The sequence below is a fragment of the Muntiacus reevesi genome, chromosome 9, assembly GCF_963930625.1.
Source record: "Muntiacus reevesi chromosome 9, mMunRee1.1, whole genome shotgun sequence".
Taxonomy (NCBI): Eukaryota; Metazoa; Chordata; class Mammalia; order Artiodactyla; family Cervidae; genus Muntiacus; species Muntiacus reevesi.
The window spans coordinates 24,948,893-24,966,807 of record NC_089257.1 but is presented as its reverse complement, the minus strand read 5'-3'; the positions used below and the strand labels follow the sequence as shown (position 1 = coordinate 24,966,807).

Here is a 17,915-nt window from a genome sequence, read left to right as displayed (position 1 = left end):
TCTAAGCTGAATGAGGAGAGAAGTGAGGATATGCAGGGTTAAGTGCCATGAAAAGATACTATTTGGCTGTCCAAAAAGTTGAACTTGTTGGCCAACCCAATACATTCCGGTGAGTTGAAGAATTATGAGAGGCAGGGAACTAGAGGGAGAGAAGTGGAAAGTTAGAGAGCTGGTCAGGGTGGTGATAGGAAATGACAAGGTCAAGGCTGACCATCAGCGTGGGTGGCTGTAGTAGAATGAAGGGAAAGGTCATTGAAACTGGGGTTAAGGAACTGAGCTTCCAGGATACTAGAAGAAGTCTTTCTGTGGATATTGAAATCACCAAGATAATTCTTCAATGGAGATATTGAGTGGATATTGAAACCATCAGAGGCAGAGCAACCTTGAACAAAGAGTCAAGGCTTCAAGGAAAGAGGAGGCTAACTGGGAGACTGCGTTGACCACAACAAGGAGGGAGAGTGGGTAGGCTGGTCTGATGGTTTGATGGGATGTTTAGGGAGGGACTGTGGTCTGGAAGTGGCACAAGGAACAGAGAAAACAAATATGCTCCCTTGAAGTCCAGTGATACAAGGACTGTGGGGGAGAAACTGCCTCCATCTGAGAAGATTTTTGGAGGAGGGAAGGGCCTCAGGGGAGAAGCAGTGTTCATTTAGAACAGTGATTCTCAAAGCGTAGTTAAGGAACCCCAGGGAGCCTCTAAAACCCTGTCAGAGATCCTTAAGTCAAGAAGTGTTTTCATCATAGCATTAAGATACTATTAGCCTCTTTGCTCTCCTTCTCTCACAAATCTACTGTGGAATTTTCCAGAGGCTACGTGATGTGCGATAACACAACAGATTGAATGCAGGAGTGTAGAAGAATCCAGCTGTCTTCCATTAAGCTGGAAATTGAGAGATGTGCAGAAATGTAAAACAATGCCATTCTTCCCAGGACTTAAAAAATGTATATGTACATTATATGTATATGTATATACATATTTTATGGATCTAGCCCAAACAATTTTTTTAAAATTTTTATTTATTTATTTTTGGCTGCACTGGGTCTTCGTTGCTCTACTTGGGTTTTCTCTTGTTGTGGGGGGGCTACTCTCCAGTTGCAGCGCATGGGCTTCTCATTAAGGTGGCTTCTCTTGTTGCAGGGAACAGGCTCTTGGGTGTGCAAGCTACAGCAGTGGCATCACACGGGCTTGGTAGTTGTGGCACATGGACTGAGTTGCCCCTTGGCACATGGAATCTTCCCGAAAAAGGGGTTGAACCCGTGTCCCCTGCACTGGCAGGCAGATTCTTAATCACTGGACCGCCAGGGAAGTCCTCGACCAAACAATCTTAAGTTCAAGTCTGTCATATTGCACAAGTCCCGAAAGACATCATTCACACTGTGGTCTAAGTGACTGATGCTTTTTGCAGTTACGTAATACAGAAGTTGTCACATGAGAACCTTCTCTGTACGTGTCTGTATCTTACTTCCGCATTGCTTCCTCTGGCATCTTTTCGTCATAGTCTCAACATGTCAATGTATTGCATTTAAAATGTGTTTAAATGGTGCCATGTTTGGAGGATGTGTTCAACGAGAGCATTTATTTCCCTATTCCCTCCCACCAAAATGTGCGTAGGGACATAAATCGATTTCCCTCTCTATTGGATAATTCTCATCAACCTTTAAAACATGCCTTGCTGTTTATCACCCATTTATAAATTAACTGTCAGACAATCAAACCAACAGACTGTCTTTTGACTCTGTACCTTCTAGGTACAGCCCCATTTCTCTGCTCCCCTTTATAACCAAAACTCTTTGAAAGAATTGTTGGTATTTCCCGTCTCCACTTCGATTTTCTTTCTCTTCTCAGCTCACTCTGATGGAATTTCCTTCCATTCCACTCCGCTGAAAGAACCCTTATCAAGATCAGCATCAACCTACATTTTGCCAAAGAAACGTTCTTTTTCATTTTCACTCACTTTTTGACAGTGTTGAACATACTTGATCAATCCTTCCTTCTTCGTACATCTTCTTGAAGTTTCTGTATCACATGTTCTAGGATTTCCCTGTCTCATTAGAAGCTCATTTCTTTCTATTCTGCTGGTTCCTCCTCTTTTACTAGACTCCTCTATTCTTCCCGATTTCTCTCTTCCATCCATACTCTCCAAGGCCTCAGACCTAGCCCCTTGGTTTTCAGTACCATCTATATACACTGAGAGGGCTCTTATTTCTCTCTCTAACTCTAAATGCCATCTCATATATTCCAGTGTCTCTTTGACATCTCTGCTTGGCTCTCACTTTAGGCGTTTCAAACATAACATGCCTAAAGCAGAACTACTAATTCTCCTTCTAACCTCAGCCTCCATCCTGTCCTTCCCGTGCCAGTAGATGGTATCACTCTCCATCCCGTTGCTCTAACAAAGAGTGGAAGCATATCCCATGATGTCTGTCATTTCTTCATATGTCCATTAGAAAGTCCCATCACCTCTAATGTCTTGCAAACATTTTTGCTTCAAACCTAATCCAAGCTTCATCCCTCTTCTTTGGTTTACTGCAGTCACCTCCTTAAAGGGACTGCCAGCCCTTCACTTCTGCTACTTTTCTGCTTTATCCACCAGGTATTAGCCAGAGGGATCTTTCTAACACATAAATCAGATCACATCACATTTTACATTCTAAAACCTTCCAATAACTTTCCACTATGACCCGACTTACCATGACTTATCAGGTCCCATATGATCTGACCTTGATCTTTTTTCTTGGACCTGTTTGCTGGGCTTCAACCATCCTGCCCTTCTTCTTAATCCCTCTAATTTGCCAGACTTCTTCTCAACTCAAGGCATCTACACTGGCCATTTCTTCTTTTGGAACATTCTTCTGTTCCTATGTCTGCCTCTTGTCATTATTTTTTCAGTCTTTTTTTTTTTTGCCATACCACATGACATGTGGGATCTGAGTTCCCTGACCAGGGACCAAACCTACTCCCCCAGTAGAGGAAGCATGGATTCTTAACCACTAGAGCATCAGAGAAGTCCCCCTCTTGTTGTCATTTAAATCTCAACTCCAGACCTACCTTCTCTGAGAGACCATGCCTGATAATCATAGATAAAGCATTTCTCTTCTTCCCTCTGATTCACCCTAATGCCTCATTTGATCCTCATCATAGCACAGATCAATACCTGAAATTACATGAAGTCACCTTTATGTGTTCCTTTCCATGTTTATTGTTTTCTGTTCCTTAGACCGTAGATGTTTTCTCTTTCTTGTTTGCTGTGGCCTTCCCAGTATCTGACAACAATAAGTGACGGCTCAATATTTGTCCACCAACTGATTGACTTGGAATTGTGGAAAGGAATAATTGAAATCTGGATTATCCAGGGAAAATTTGTGTAGGATTGCTAAAGTTCTTTTCACTTTTAAGATTGGCTCATTCAAGTTATTCTCAAAATACCTTCAGAATTACATACCAGCCCCTTGAGGATCCCTGGTGGGTCAGATAGTAAAAGAATCTGCTTGCAGTGCAGGAGACTCGGGTTCGATACCTGGGTTGGGAAAATCCCCTGGAGGAGGAAATGGCAACTCACTCCAGTGTTCTTGCTTGGAGAATCCCATGGACAGAGGAGACTGGTGGGCTACAGTCCATGGGGTCGCAAAGAGTCAGACAGGACTCAGCGACTAACACTTTCACTTTCACCTTTCAGACTGAAGGAGAGGCACTTCCCAATACTAAAAGACAAAAATAATTGGAATAAAGCACACAACATAACAGAAACAGCCCATTGCTATCAAGAAAAGAATGAAAAGACAAAGACAATTTTTTGTGTCATCCGAAATTCTTTCAATACACAGACTTTAAGGTTCTCAGTATTACTGTGGAAGTTAAAAAGAGAACAGAAAGTGGGCAAGATTTCTCATTTGTGTGTTAAGTCCTCCTGCTGTAACAAAGGTCACTGATTTTACACCCCAGTGTTAGATCAGAGGCTGAGCTTATTTTTCAAATGATCCTGTTTTTATGGACAGTGCAGTGCTGTGGATATATGTATATTGAGGGCTTACGCAAGTTCTATATCTAGACTGGTATTTATCACGAGTAACTCCATTAACTCATTTTATGACCAGAGCTCTCAGGACCTGAAAAACTGTGTTCTGATACTGCCTATGCCTGGGCACCTACCTCTTCTCCTCACAAACTCTGTACCTGGCATTAGCAAAAGATTTTGGAATTCATGAGCCTCTAATTTTCTATTTATAAAGAGGAGAAAACTTATGGAAGGACATGATCTTTCTCTTCATTGGAAGACTTCTATGATATGATATGAGAACTTGAGGTGTTATGGAAGGAGGTCTGAATTGGAACTCAGACCTTAAACACTTAAATTCAACAGACATTTATTTTATTCCTATTGTATACCAGATCCTTAAGGTACTAACAGCTGTGATTCTGTAAATTAAAGCAATTTAATTATTATTTAAAGATGAAAGCACTTAATCAGAATAAGAGGGAGTACAGCATATAACACGAGCCCTGAATTGGCATTGCCTGCCCTGTCTTTTCTTGCTTGTGCATAATTTTAGACTAGTCATCTGACGCTTCTTGAACTTGGTCTGATTAGGCTTTGGGGGGTAGGATGGGGTAGAATGAGTTGGGAGGGGCAGGCATTGTCATGGGAACAGAGGAAAGTAGAAACAACAGGCTTCCCAAAAGAGCAGAACTGGATGGTGGCTTTGATCCCAAGGCAGCCCTAGCAAAGGCCTCAGCTGCTCCCCGTCTTGATGCTCACTTACCTCCATATCTACCCCATCGCTTCCTCTCCCTCAGCAGCATTCAAATTCTGTGATTCCAAGCAAAGTTTTGTTTAGAAGTGGGTTCTCTTGCTGGGAGAAAAATGGTTTGAACTCTAGCATAAATTCTGCTGACTCAGACCTCTGGCGCCTCTGACAATATGCCAGCATCCCTTTCCTAGCTGCATCGGGTGCCAGAGAAGAGGGTGAAGCAGGCTGGGAATAAGAGAAGCAGAGAGTAGGGAGTGGCTGGGATTGTGCAAAGTGGAAAGTGCATGCCCTGTTTAACAGAAGAGAAGGACCATGGCACCAGCTAATTGTGGCTGTGCAGGCCTCCACCACGGACAATGCCAAGTAGTCCAGAGTTTTCAAGGCAAGCTGAAAATCTGTATGTTTGCATGAAGTTTTCTGATTTTTACATGTTGGCAAGTGATTTTAAAAGTGTTGACACCACGGGGTTCAAACAGTATACATCTAATATATATCTAATTGGTCTACAGACAGCCAATCTGCAGTGATTAGACACTAGAGTTCAGATAAAGTCATGACATTTCAGCTCTTGTTCTGGATACTAGCTACATGTATGTCTGTGTGTGTGTGTGTGTGTGTTTACATTCTTGAAATGGAAACTGATTCACTCAGTATACCTTTTGAGGCCAGAGTTTCTCAGAGGAGTTTGTCAGAGTTTGGCTACTTTTGGATCAGGGCCCACTGAGGCTGCCTAAGGCCTACCCTTTCAGCAGGAATTTGGATTGGACCAACTTCCACTTCAGAAGCTGTGGCCATGGTAAACCTGATATATCTAATAAAGAATGAAAATTTTCTCCTCCATAAACAAATGTTTAAATAGAATAAACTGTGTTAGTTTCTCCTAACAAAATTCTATTTCTTAATAAGAAAAGGCAATGTTCCATCGACATTTAGGGAGAATTTTGGTGAAAATTTGAGTGGTAACAAGTATTGGTATATTGGTATCAATAGGCCTTAGAGCAAAGCTCTCATTTGCACCAAAATGTTGGCTCCTTCTAATTTTTAGAAAATTCTGTTTAAAAAATTAGCAACTTCTTAGAGTTGAAGTCTCTAACCTCTTTAAACCTTCCTTCCAATCCTTGAATACTCTTTTATGGCATCCACACCATGCTGGCATCACCTGTATTGTGAATATTTCTCTTTACCAGGGAGTGTGCTTCTTTTGGAGGGAACCTCTTTTATTCTTGGATAGGCCCAGTAATTAAGTTTTTTCTTACGGCACAGAGTCCAACCCGCCATTGGCAACCAGTACAGCATATATTTGCTAGATGAAATCTGTTCATGAGTTATTTCATACGCTATTTACTGGGTAGCAGCAAATATGCCAGGCACTCTCCTAGGATTTTGGATAATGTCAGTGAACAGAATAAATCCAGGTTCTTGAAGAGCTGATGTTCTAGTCTGGAAACAGGAGGTGATGGGAGAGATAATTCATTGTTGTTCAGTCGCTAAGTATGTCCGACTCTGCAACCCCATGGACTGCATGTAGCATGCAGGGCTTCCATATACTTCACCACCTCCCAGAGTTTGCTCAGACTCATGTCTGTTGAGTTAGTGATGCCATCCAACCATCTCATCCTCTAAATTAAAAAAAAAAATAAGTCACATAAAATGTTACACGGTAATAGATGGAAAAGAAAAAGTAGAGTTGAATGAGGGGGATTGGGAGGGAAGAGTGAGTTACAATTTTAAATAGACTGCATAGGGAAGGCCTCATTAAACAAAGACTCCCTTTCCACTTCCCAGACCTGCAGAATAATAACAGTAATAATAGTGTCTGTTGAATCTCAGCAGAGATTCTAAGCACTTTCTCTGTATGAATTCATTAAATCCTCATACCAAGCCTGAGATAGCTACTACTTTTACCCTCGTTTGCATAGGTGTACACTGAAGCGTAGTGGTTAAATAACTTGGCTAATATTCTGCAACTAGTCAGAAAGGGTGGTTGACTACCCTTGACCTCTGGTTCTAGGCTTTGGTTCTCAACTGCTCTACACAACAGCTTTTTTTTTTTAAATTTTTTACTGGAGTATAGTTGATTTACAGTGTTGTGTTAGTTTCAAGTATGCACCAAAGTGAATCAGTTATACATAAACATATATCCACTCTTTTTTAGATTCTTTCCTTACATAGGCCATTATAGAGCATTAAGTAGAGTTCCTTGTGGTATACAGTAGGTCCTTATTAGTAATCTATTTTTTTTTTTTTTGCTTCTCTATCCTACTGAATTTGATTGCTAGTTCATTAAAAAAATTTTAATATATATATTTTATTGTAGTTGACTTACAATGTTTCAGGTATACAGCAAGGTGATTCAGTAATACATATACACATATATTATTTCTCAGATTATTTTCCATTATAGGTTACTACAAGATATTGGCTATAGTTCCCTGTGCTATACAGTATATCTTTGTTGCTTGTGTATCTATTTTCTTTTAAATTAGAAACCTAGCATTTTATTCATACTAAGTCAAACAAGGAGAATCAAAATTGTCATAAATTTTTTAGCTAGGCAAAAATTCATGTTTTCTAAAATACATATATTATACATACTATATATATGTATACAAAAGCTTTTCTACTGCACTTGATAAAGACTTGAGAAAGAACATAAAAAAAAAAAAACAGAAGAGATGGAGAAATTGGAAAACATAAACTAAATGAAATGGGAGCACTGAACATGAAATAGAAAATGTCAATGTAACTTTGACTGCAGTTCCCAGTTCCCCTCATTGACCACTGAGCTCTCAAGCCTTCTGATCCCAGGCACGCGCTTTGTCCAGTCTCGTTCATTGTCTGTGATTCCTGGGATGGGATTTAAAGTCTCTTCATCATGCTGAGGTTTGCTGAGAACACGTTACCTTTATCTGATATCTCTGGACAAGGGGAGCACCCGGAGCTTCTTGAAACCCCCTTTGGGCACATTCTGACCAGCAACCCTTTCATAAGGTCACACTGCTCAAAATAAACAAGAATTTTTTTCTCAGTTTTGACATAAAAAGACATCTTTTTTTCAGCAAATGTCACTGTGGTTTCAAAGCCTAAGTGTGATGTGTGAACGAGCCTATTTGTAAAGTATTTCCTGCTCAGCCATAGGGTGAAATTATGCAAGCCAGTGAGTCCTGAGAACAGCTGCATCAAATTCTTAACACCTGCAAAAGAAAAACAGTTTTGAAAATAGTTTTTCATTGTTTTTAATTTGGGGATCGTTGGCTTTCTGTTGTTTCAAACTCTGAAGGACCCTCCAATTCACTAAACCTTCAGCTGGAAAGAGAAGTGAGAAACTGAAAAAAAAAAAAAAAAAAAGTTTACCAAATCTAAGGTAGAGACTTCACTGGAATTACATTTCCATTAATGCACTTAACTTCTGGAACGGGCCTGAGGATTGTCCCTTAAAGCAACGACAGAAGTCCCAGGCTCCAGCCCTCCACTGAGCCCTAGAATCACCCCCTTGGCATCCTGGTAGAGTTTCTTTTCGTGGGGGTGGAGGTGGGGGTGGGGGTGGGTGGCTGGGGGGTCTCGAGACCTCTTGTGTGAGGGAAGCGCAGCGCCAAGGTCCTGTTGCATCCTCCCCAGCTTTACAAGCGTTGCATTTCCTGAAATTGTTGCACTGGATCGAAGTGCAGACGACCCCTTCTCCTTGCACGGCCCCCCTCCCTAGCCGGGGGAGAGCTGCTGCTTGGGGAGGAGCAGTGGGATGGGGTGAGGTGGGGTGGGGTGCGAGCTGCTGGAGAGAAGCTAAAGCGATGAGCACAGGACAGGAAAAGTGGGAGGAGGAGGAGCGGGGGGGGGGCGGTGGGAGGAGGAGGGGGAGGTCGTAAGATGAGCGAGGAGGGAAACGTGTCACCAGCTCGGGTCCGGGAGCTCCGCCGCCACCGCGATTGTGGACTCGCGCCGGAGAGGACTCGAGGCTGGACAGGACCCCGCCGAGCCGGGGAGAGGAGGGAGGAGAGGGAGCTGGGCACCGCGCGGTGGCGAGAGTCATCCAGGTCGCTCACTGCTCGCGGGTGAGAAAACTTTCTCGGGAAGACCGGAAACTTTTCCCCGGGCGCGCAGAGTCTGGGGCGGAGGCGAGCTGCGGGGGTGCGTTGACTCGAGGTGACTCGGGAGGGGCTGGAGCCTTAGGCTCAGCAGCGGCACGGGATTGAGAACACAGTCGCCCGGCACACCAGGCAGAATCCGGCGGGGCTCGCGGAGGGGGCTTGGGGAAAGCGTTACCTCTGGGGGCAACCGGGTGGGGGCCCTCGCGTGGTCAAGGGTCCTCGGATCCGACGCTGCAGGCGGGCGCGGAGGACGGGGCTCGCGATCACCGTGGGGGGGCGGGGAGGGGAGGAACGTTCCCCGCGTCGTGGCTTAGGATGGGCGAGGGACGCCGCCGATCCTAGGACCCAGGCTATGCCTGGAGATCGAAAAAGAAAGTTTGCTTGTCGGTCTCTCTGGCTCTCCCCTTTGGCCCCTTTGAGGTGCAAATCTCAAGAGCTGCCCCTACTCGGGCGCGGGCGATTCGGCGCCCCGAAACACCCCCATCTTTTCCTACTATTCCCCCTTCTTTTCGGAGAGAGGCTTGGGAGGGGAGGCCAGGGAAGGGAGCCGCTTTGTCCCAAGCGCCGCTGAAGTGCGCGCTCCGCAGACTGGGGCGGGCCGGGGAGCAACCCGCGAAGACCTCGGCCCGGCGGGCGGCCCTCCTCGCCAGCCGCATCCCGTTTCCGCTACATCCTTCCAGCCCGCCCGCGTTTTGGGGAGGCTTTTCCCAGTGCGCCTACTGTGCGCGCACGCAGAGCTCATTGCAAGCACAGGGGGGCGGTCTGAAATCTTCACTCCTGCCTCTCGACTCTGGTTCCAGCTTTCTCCCCCTTTTCCGAGGGGCGGCCGCCCAGGATCAGACTAGGTTCTATACTTGGAACCGTGCTTCAGGAATCAGCTCTGGGGTGCCTCCCTGGTTGACAGTAGGGTTTTCCCCTGTTCTAGCCTCCGCCTTGGGTCACATGCCACCGCCTCTTCCCCCGCGGTGCCGGGAGCCCGCGTTTCGTTGGTCAGCAGTAAGGCGGTGAATATTTATAGACACCACTGCAGTCCTGCGGTATGCAAGGTTTCAATTACTGCGATGCGCCCCACGGGACGGAAGGCTCACGCGAGGTGGCTCAGAGGCACATCTGCTCCGGAGACCCACTTGGAAAAAGTTCTGGGCTGGAAACTCCAGACATTGTAGAGTTCTAGACCTATTGCCCACACGATGCGTGCAGATCCAAACGACCCATTGCAAAGGACCAAAGCGGTCAAGGACTCCCAACTCCAGATTGTCTCCGTCTTCCGCGCCCGCCCACCCCCCTTCCCCACCAAAAGGTGCTTGCTGATCAAACCTCAGAGGTGGCCCTTTTTATTTCCCTTTAGTGATCCTGACCACTGTGGGTGCAGTCATGACATTTCACTGGCCTGCATGCTGCAAAATGTCATGGAACTGTGCTCTAGTAAATTGCTGGGGCGGGGCGGAGAGGTGTGCGGGAGGCGCTGTAACTGACAACAGAAACAGCACCTGTATCAGAAGGCGAGATGGCACTTACAAGAACTAATTTAGCCACATTTTAAATTTAGTCTCTTGTGAGTTTCCTAGTAGGACTAAGAAAAGTGCAACGCTTCTCTCTGTGGAACCTGGCTGGTGGGGCTTTTCTGGTTGTATTGAGCCCAAGAATCTGACCAAGAGAGTTGTTTTAAGTGTTTTTGTAGAATGTAGCAGATAAGGGAAACAATGCTTGGTTAATCCACAAAGTTGTCTTTGGTTTTATTCAACCCCAACCATCATCCTTTCAGTATTTCATTGACGATTGTTACAACCAGAACCCTTAGTAGTGTAAAAAAGAAAGGTATTAGAAATAAGATTGTTTGACCTGGTTATTGCTCAAGGGCTTAGTTTAAACAAGCTTATTTCTCAATGAGGAAACTTAATTTCTTTCAGATCCAGAGGGTCATGGTTGTGTTTTTATTTCAAATGGGTGAAATTTCAACAATAGTCTGTGTTTGAACATTTCAAAAATGTTTTTCTTTATGTTATAGAAGGGGAGGGGGACAAACACCTCTTGAAGTCTTATTATATCAAACTTTGCACTAAGAAACTTTGATATAGAATCTGCACCCCAAAAAATGAGATAAGTAGTATTATTTCCACATGACATAGATAAGTCCACTGAGGCTTAGAGGACTTCAGTTCAGTTCAGTTCAGTCGCTCAGTCGTGTCCGACTCTTCGCGGCCCCATGAACCGCAGCATGCCAGGCCTCCCTGTCCATCACCAACTCGTGAAGTCCACCCAAACTCATGTCCATTGAGTCGGTGATGCCATCCAACCATCTCATCCTCTGTCGTCCCCTTCTCCTCCTGCCCTCAATCTTTCCCAGCATCAGGGTCTTTTCCAATGACTCAGCTCTTCGAATCAGGTGGTCAAAGTATTGGAGTTTCAGCTTCAACATCAGTCCTTCCAATGAACACCCAGGACTGATCTCCTTTAGGATGGACTGGTTGGATCTCCTTGCAGTCCAAGGGACTCTCAGGAGTCTTCTCCAACACCACAGTTCAAAAGCATCTTTGTCCAAAGTCAAGTAAAGGGACTCTTCCCTGCTAGATCTATTTCTTTTGTTATTATAATTACACATAACGGCCTGCCTCTGAGAATCCTGCCCCTCTGCTTGACTGTTAAGCTAAAGTGCCTTTATTCAGAACTCTTCCACCTGTAGATGGCAGGAAGGAAGAAATTAACACATCACCGTGTCTGAGGCTTGCTGCTCTATGAGATACTTGCGAGAGTCAATGGCCTTTTTAGTTTGTTTCCTCACCAGCCCCCATCACTGATGCATAAAAGAATCTGGCATCCAGACTTTGACAGGGTGGTTATTTTGAGACATTAGTCTGCCATCTTGGTCAGGCGACTTTCCAAATAAAGTCATGTTCTTGCCTTAACACCTTGCCTCTTGGATTCACTGACCTCTGTGCAGCAAGCAGAGTGAGCCTGGACTCAATAACAGGCACACACACCTTGGAGTGGAGCTGAGAATGGGTTCCAGATCTGTTACTCCAGCATTGAAGTGTAAGCCAGCTCTGAAGAGGTCTTTCCTTTCAGGGCCTCAGTTATTGATAGGATCATTTTATAGTTGATTAACTGGTGGCTTTTCTTTTTTCTTTCTTTTAAATATCATAGAGTGGCTCAATCACTGGGAAAAAAAAATCCTAGTCTTATCTTTAAAAACCATCACACTGTTATTTGAAAATATGATTCTGGGGATCCAGACCTAATGTAATAATCTTCACTTTGTTTATTAACAATGTACATGCAGTATTTCAAGCATTCATCTGCAGAAAATTGAAATCGATAAGGACTTTGTGGATTTCTTAATGAGTTCTCTATCCTAGGGAACTTATAGGTGTCCACGTGAATAATCTCCTTGGTCATTCCTTTTGTACTGCCCTTGTATGCGTAGAATACACAGAAGCTTGAATTGTAGCCTTTTTCATTTTCATCTTTTTTTTTCTTTGCAGAGGTAGATTGATACAGAATAGATGTGAGAAATATAGAGTGTGAGGCCTTCTGAAAGATCTCTACTGTGTTGGGTTCATCATTTAAAGTTTGTTCCCTAGAGTTGCCTCTGTATCTGCAAAATGTAAATTCTTGCTAAAAGCAATGCTTATAGAAAGTATCATTTGTTAACCGTTTATTATAAATTAATATTTCAGTGGCTGAGTGTTGGGAATAAAATATTTTGTGGGTTTTGTACAGGCTATGAGTTTAATAATTTGGGAACAGAGACAGTGGTACCCTGATGAGCAGAAGGTACTGTTTTAGAAGGGAAGAGTCCCCTTTGGAGCTAAGTGATGCAAAGCAATGATCGAGCATCAGCAGTGAACTTGAGTTAATTCATGATTTGGTCAGGGGCTAGAGATTCAAGGTTTATCTTAAAACTTCTACAGTTAAAGGAGCCAATTTATTTACTGGGCAGTTATTGTGAGCTAGGTACAGTCATGGTAATGTTATTTGAACCTCTCAACAATCAAACAAGTAGATATTCTTCCCTATTTTAAGATGTGAAAAACAAAGGCTCAGAGAGGTTAATTATTTTCCTGATGTCACACAGCTATTAACTCAAGCCCCTTGTTCTTTCTAGTATATTCTGATATGTGCCTTTGAAGACTTTCCATGAAAAACCCAGGATCCCAAGATCTTAAGAAGGTCCTAGTTGTTCACATGGAAGTTTCTGAATCAGAGCAGTGTGGTAGCATTAGCATGAGAGGACAGGGGCTGGGGGAACACTGGAGGAACCAAAGGGACAGTCTGGGTAATTCTGAGAGTAGTTATTCCATGGAAGAAGGAGAGAGGCCCAGAAGGTGCTGTGACCATAAGAATTACTGGTGCTGGTCTGGCAAGGGCTGGCTGTCGCACTGGTGGGCAGGACCTGGTGATCAGCCTGCCCAACAGGTTCTGAAACAGGAGAAGGGGGGAGGCAGTACTGCCACCTCTCTTGGCCTGGCTTCTGCTGTGAGGAAGCCTCCTTAAAAGCCCCAGGTTATAGTCAATTTATATTAGGGAGCCCCAGACTTGTTTCCATTTTAATTGGACTTGGCTCTTTGAGGTAACAGTCACCCAATCTCTCTCTCTCTTTAAATATTCTTTTCTTATGCTTTGCCAGTTTATGTTTTTTGTAGATCAATCCTTGGATTCCATTTAGAGGAGAGAGAAAGAGAGAGAGAGAAAAAAAATAGTAAAGGTTAGTGATTACCTAAATTGGATTAAGTTCTGTCTAGCAGCCGTTTAAAGAAATACTGCTTGCTCTTTAATTACTGTCAACTAGGAATTTAAACGGTCTATTAAATTTAAGCTGACTTTTTTTTCCCTCTCTGATAGTTCCAACTCCTAACATATTCTGGTGATTTGGGGGCTTTTAAAATATTTTTCATATGTGTGGAAGACATTCTTTGTCTCCTCCCTTTTAAAAATATTCCATTTCTGTAGCAGGATAATAAATGACATTATTATAAACTGGCTTCGTTATGAAGCAGAAGCTAGCAGCCCGGTTTAGTTGGCTCTATGCTGATTGGAAAGCAAGTCAGTTAGCTGAGTTCTTTGTCAGAAATATGAGGACACCTCTGTGAGGTTTTGGGGATGGAGTATGGCTTCCTCATTTTTCTCTGTAGTACAAGGTTAGGCTTAAAGTGAAAATCAACCACCTTTGCTTTGTGTAAACTTTCAGTCAAAAATATGAGTGTTCTTTATGGAAGCGGGTGGTGTGTATGCTTTGAGGCTGGGTCTAGAGTGAGGTGGGCTTCCCTCGTGGCTCAGCAGTAAAGAATCCGCCTGCAATGCAGGAGACACAGGAGATGCAGTTTCCATCCCTGGGTTGGGAAGATCCCCTGGAGGAGGAAACGGCAACTTGCTCCAGTATTCTTGCCTGGAAAATCTCCATGGGCAGAGGAGCCTAGCTGGTTATAGTCCATAGGGTCGCAAAGAACTGGACATGACTGAAGCATCCAAGCATACACACGCATGCATGCACGCACGCACGCACGCACTAGGGTGAGGTGAGTGAGCCGCCAAGGGCATGGCCCTGAGTGATACCTCACTCGCCTCACCCTGTTCCTAGCCCTGTCGTGCCTATGGGTGAACTGTGCCCAGAGGGTCCTGGAGAGCCATGGGACTCACCCTAAGATCCCTCTCCCTCTTGACCATGGCCTCTGGAAAAACCAGGTCAACATCTATCCCTGCCAATGCCCAAACAGCCTCTCATAATTATTTGTATGATTTAGTTTGCATATAATCATAGGCTCCAAAAAACGTGTTCTTGCCTCTAAGTACACCTGACCTTAATTTTGGGGGGTAAATATGAGATTTCTCTCATCATCAGTGTTCTGGTTTCACTTTAGCTGGCCACCACACACCAACAACACCTCTAATTTCTTGCTTCTTTCCTCATTTGTTACAGAACTTTCTTCAACTTTGCTGGCTCTTCAGGATACAGGCCAAGTTCTGAGTTTTGTTGAAGGCATCTGTGACAACAGTTGTTTCTAGTAAATAATAGGATTAAGGGACTGCTTGGGACTGCCTTGGCCATTTAGGAACTAGAGTATATGTCCATTTAGCTGAGCCTGGGAGAATACGTGAAGGAATTTGTTTTCCCCTTCTTCCCAAGGTTGGGGGCAAAAATCCAGTAAGGACTCTGACGTGTGTCTGTATTATTCTGAACTAAGCTGCCTCAAACCCTGTTACAACCTGCTTGTGACCTCATCTGCGTAAATCCTCCGTGTAAAGCCTTTTACGCTTGTCGTTGAATTCTAAATACTCCTCTGGAATGGGTTCAGCATTATTCCCCAGGTGCCATTAGGGGAGACCACATCAGCTGCCGGCATCATTTTGGAGAACTCTGCTACTTGCTGGCCACTGGAGTCCACCACCGTGGTAGCTGTGTGGCCGCTTTCATGGTAAAACGTCTGCAGGCAAAAGTGGTGGGTGAACACGGTTATCCCATGCAGTGTTCTGAGATCATTTAAAAAATCTCAGCCAGCAGGATAATCGATTCCTTTCACGATTCAGTAAGAGTCCCCAAGACACCCCCAAAGGTCAGTATCAACTTTGCAGATGAGAGAGTTGTACAAAGAGGCCATATGTTGGTCCTGCCTGGCATCTTGGAGATAGAGCAGGACAAGGATTTGAGATCAGAGATTGCCATGGGCAAGCTGTCTGACCCGGGGTCAACTGCTCACTGTTGCTGTCTACAAAATAATGCAATGGTCTCCTGTGAAGGTTCCTTCCTATGTTAAAATTCCGACATGGCCAAGGAAGCCTGGTCTAGGGCTGTGCTTCTCCAGGTGTGTGCAAATCACCCAGGGATCTGGTTAAACCACAGAAGCTGATTCAGTGGGTGTGCGTTGGGGCCTGAATGTCTGACAAGCTCCCAAGTGATGCTGATTCTGCTGATTCTCAGGTCTTGAGTTAAGTAGCCAGGCACTAGAGTCTGGCCAGGGTCTCAACCTTATCCATATTGACACTTGGGGCTGGATAGTTCTTTGTCATAGGAAGCTGTCCCGTGTGCTGTAGAATGTTTAACAGCATCCCTGACCTCCATCTGCTAGATGCTTGTGGTACCCTTCACACCTCCCCACAACACAGCAGCCAAAAGTACCTGGAGACATTGCTGAATGTCTCCCTTGGGAGGAGATGGGGGCAAGATCACCCTTGGTTGAGAACATTAGTTTTTGCTAGACCGGTGTTGTCAAGGCTGGCTGTTCATCAAGATAGCCTGGAGTTCTTATCTTTGAAATTCTGCAAAAGTACTCATCTCAGACTTGAGTCCTGATGCTATTGCCCTTTCATAACTGTGGAACTGGAGACAAGTTCCTTCTCTGGCCTCTGAACTAGAAACTCTTTACTTCTAAAATAGGGTTCATAATGATGCCTACTTCTGAGAGTTGTTGGGGAGATTAGATGAGGTAGTCATCTGATCATGACTAGTCATCCCTTGGTATCTGAAGGAAACTGGTGCAGGAGGTCTCTCTTCCCTGGACTGAAATCCAAGGATGCTCACGTCTTTACACTTGGTCCTCTGTATCCGAGGGCTCAGAACCCACAGATCCCTAAGGCTGACTATATAAAGTGCTGTGCAGGTGTCAGTGGTGAGTGGTATACTACAGGCCTCTGAAGTTTTATTTTACTGGTTCGATTATTTTTCCCAGGACTGGATTCATCTTCCTACAGGCCTCCCTGAGTGACCATCACGCTCTTCCCTCATTATTCCTCTGGCCCTGGCAAGGGGCCTCAAACTGGCAGCCCAGGAGCCAGACTTTGGCATCAGAAATGTCCTGTTTGGTTTGAGTCCTGTTTTGAAAAAAAAAAAAAAGATTATTTGCTCCAGTATTTAAAAATTGGAAGATTTGACATGTAAACTCGGGCTTCCAGCTTTTCTTTAAGAAACAGAAAGAAGACGGAGGGTTCTCTTTAGTCTGCTGTTGTCCCCACCTGGCCTTCTAAGCATGGGTTTGTTCTCTGCCTTAGGCCACCATAGGCATTGAGTTGTTTGCCATCAGAGCTTTAGACCTTCCTGTGTTTTTCTTTAATCGTGACCAAATTCCTGTTCCTTTTTTCTCATTTCTTCATTATTGGTAAGACCACATCTGGCTCTTCTCTGCACTCTGGATAGTGGGTGCTTACTATATGTATTAAAACGTAATATTTGGTCCCATCCTTGCCAGATTTTAAAAGGGTACCTGTTGAGCTTTAGCTATGAAAGCTTGTTTTTTTTCATCCCCAAATTTCCTTCCCAGTGTCCAGCGCCCATATTCTTTAGAGAAACAGACAAGAAAAAGGAAAGCATGTATTTTTCGGCTGACCTTTCATGAGCTTTGCTTTGTAAATGGAGAAGGCGATTTAATCTTTCTGCCTCCGTCTTGTCTCAACCATCCATCTTCAGTTACAGCCGTTGGTGTAATAGTGCATTTATGGCATTACTTTTGAGTATTTCCTGTGAGCCCCTGAGCCTCTTGGGGGCAGATAGCCCATTCTTCCTTGTCCTGAACGGTTCTTTCCTACTCAGATCCCGGCGCACAGCGAACCCTCTAACATGTGGTTGTTACATGAACTTGAATCGAACTCATGACCTCCCTGAAATGATCAGATCCCAGGAGCCCCTCCAGGCTCCTGACTCTGTCCAGCGCTCTCTGCACTTGGCCCCATGACATGGGGCCCTTTCCCTTCGTCTCCTTTTCTAAGGAGAAAGCACTCCATCTTGTTCCTGCAACGGGAGAGTGAAGCTAATTTTTAATAAATCACACATGTTATTCTAGAGCACATTTCCCCACACTGAAAACTCCTGCTGGCTGCCAGACAGTAGCTTCTGACCGCTCTGTCACCCCTCCGGGTCTTATGTACGTTCCATGTCAGCAGTGCCTTTGCTGACATCATGCATGGTCAGTCTCTGCGACCACTGGTGTCTAGACTTTTCAGTTTATCATCTGGGAGGCACTGCAGAATCACTCTGGATGGCATTTACGGGCCACACCCAAACACTCCAAGAAACTTGGACACTTAAAGTGGGGCTTCGAGAGGAGTAAATAAGAGGTGTGGTTATTGCCCACAGTTTAGTTTGACTTGTAT

General features: G+C 44.5%; 1 protein-coding gene and 1 long non-coding RNA gene across 2 annotated transcripts in view; one reads left to right on the top strand and one right to left on the bottom strand.

Annotated features, from left to right (window-relative positions):
* Nucleotides 1–17,915, bottom strand: part of LOC136174394 (uncharacterized) — a 1,095,937-nt gene that overhangs the window by 840,544 nt on the left and 237,478 nt on the right. The window lies entirely within an intron of this gene.
* PRR5L (proline rich 5 like) overlaps nucleotides 8,633–17,915 on the top strand; it is a 77,745-nt gene continuing 68,462 nt past the window's right edge. Inside the window, exon 1 of the mRNA XM_065944360.1 lies at nucleotides 8,633–8,798. The gene's annotated coding sequence lies outside the window, so the exon portion shown is untranslated. The remainder of the gene's footprint in view (nucleotides 8,799–17,915) is intronic.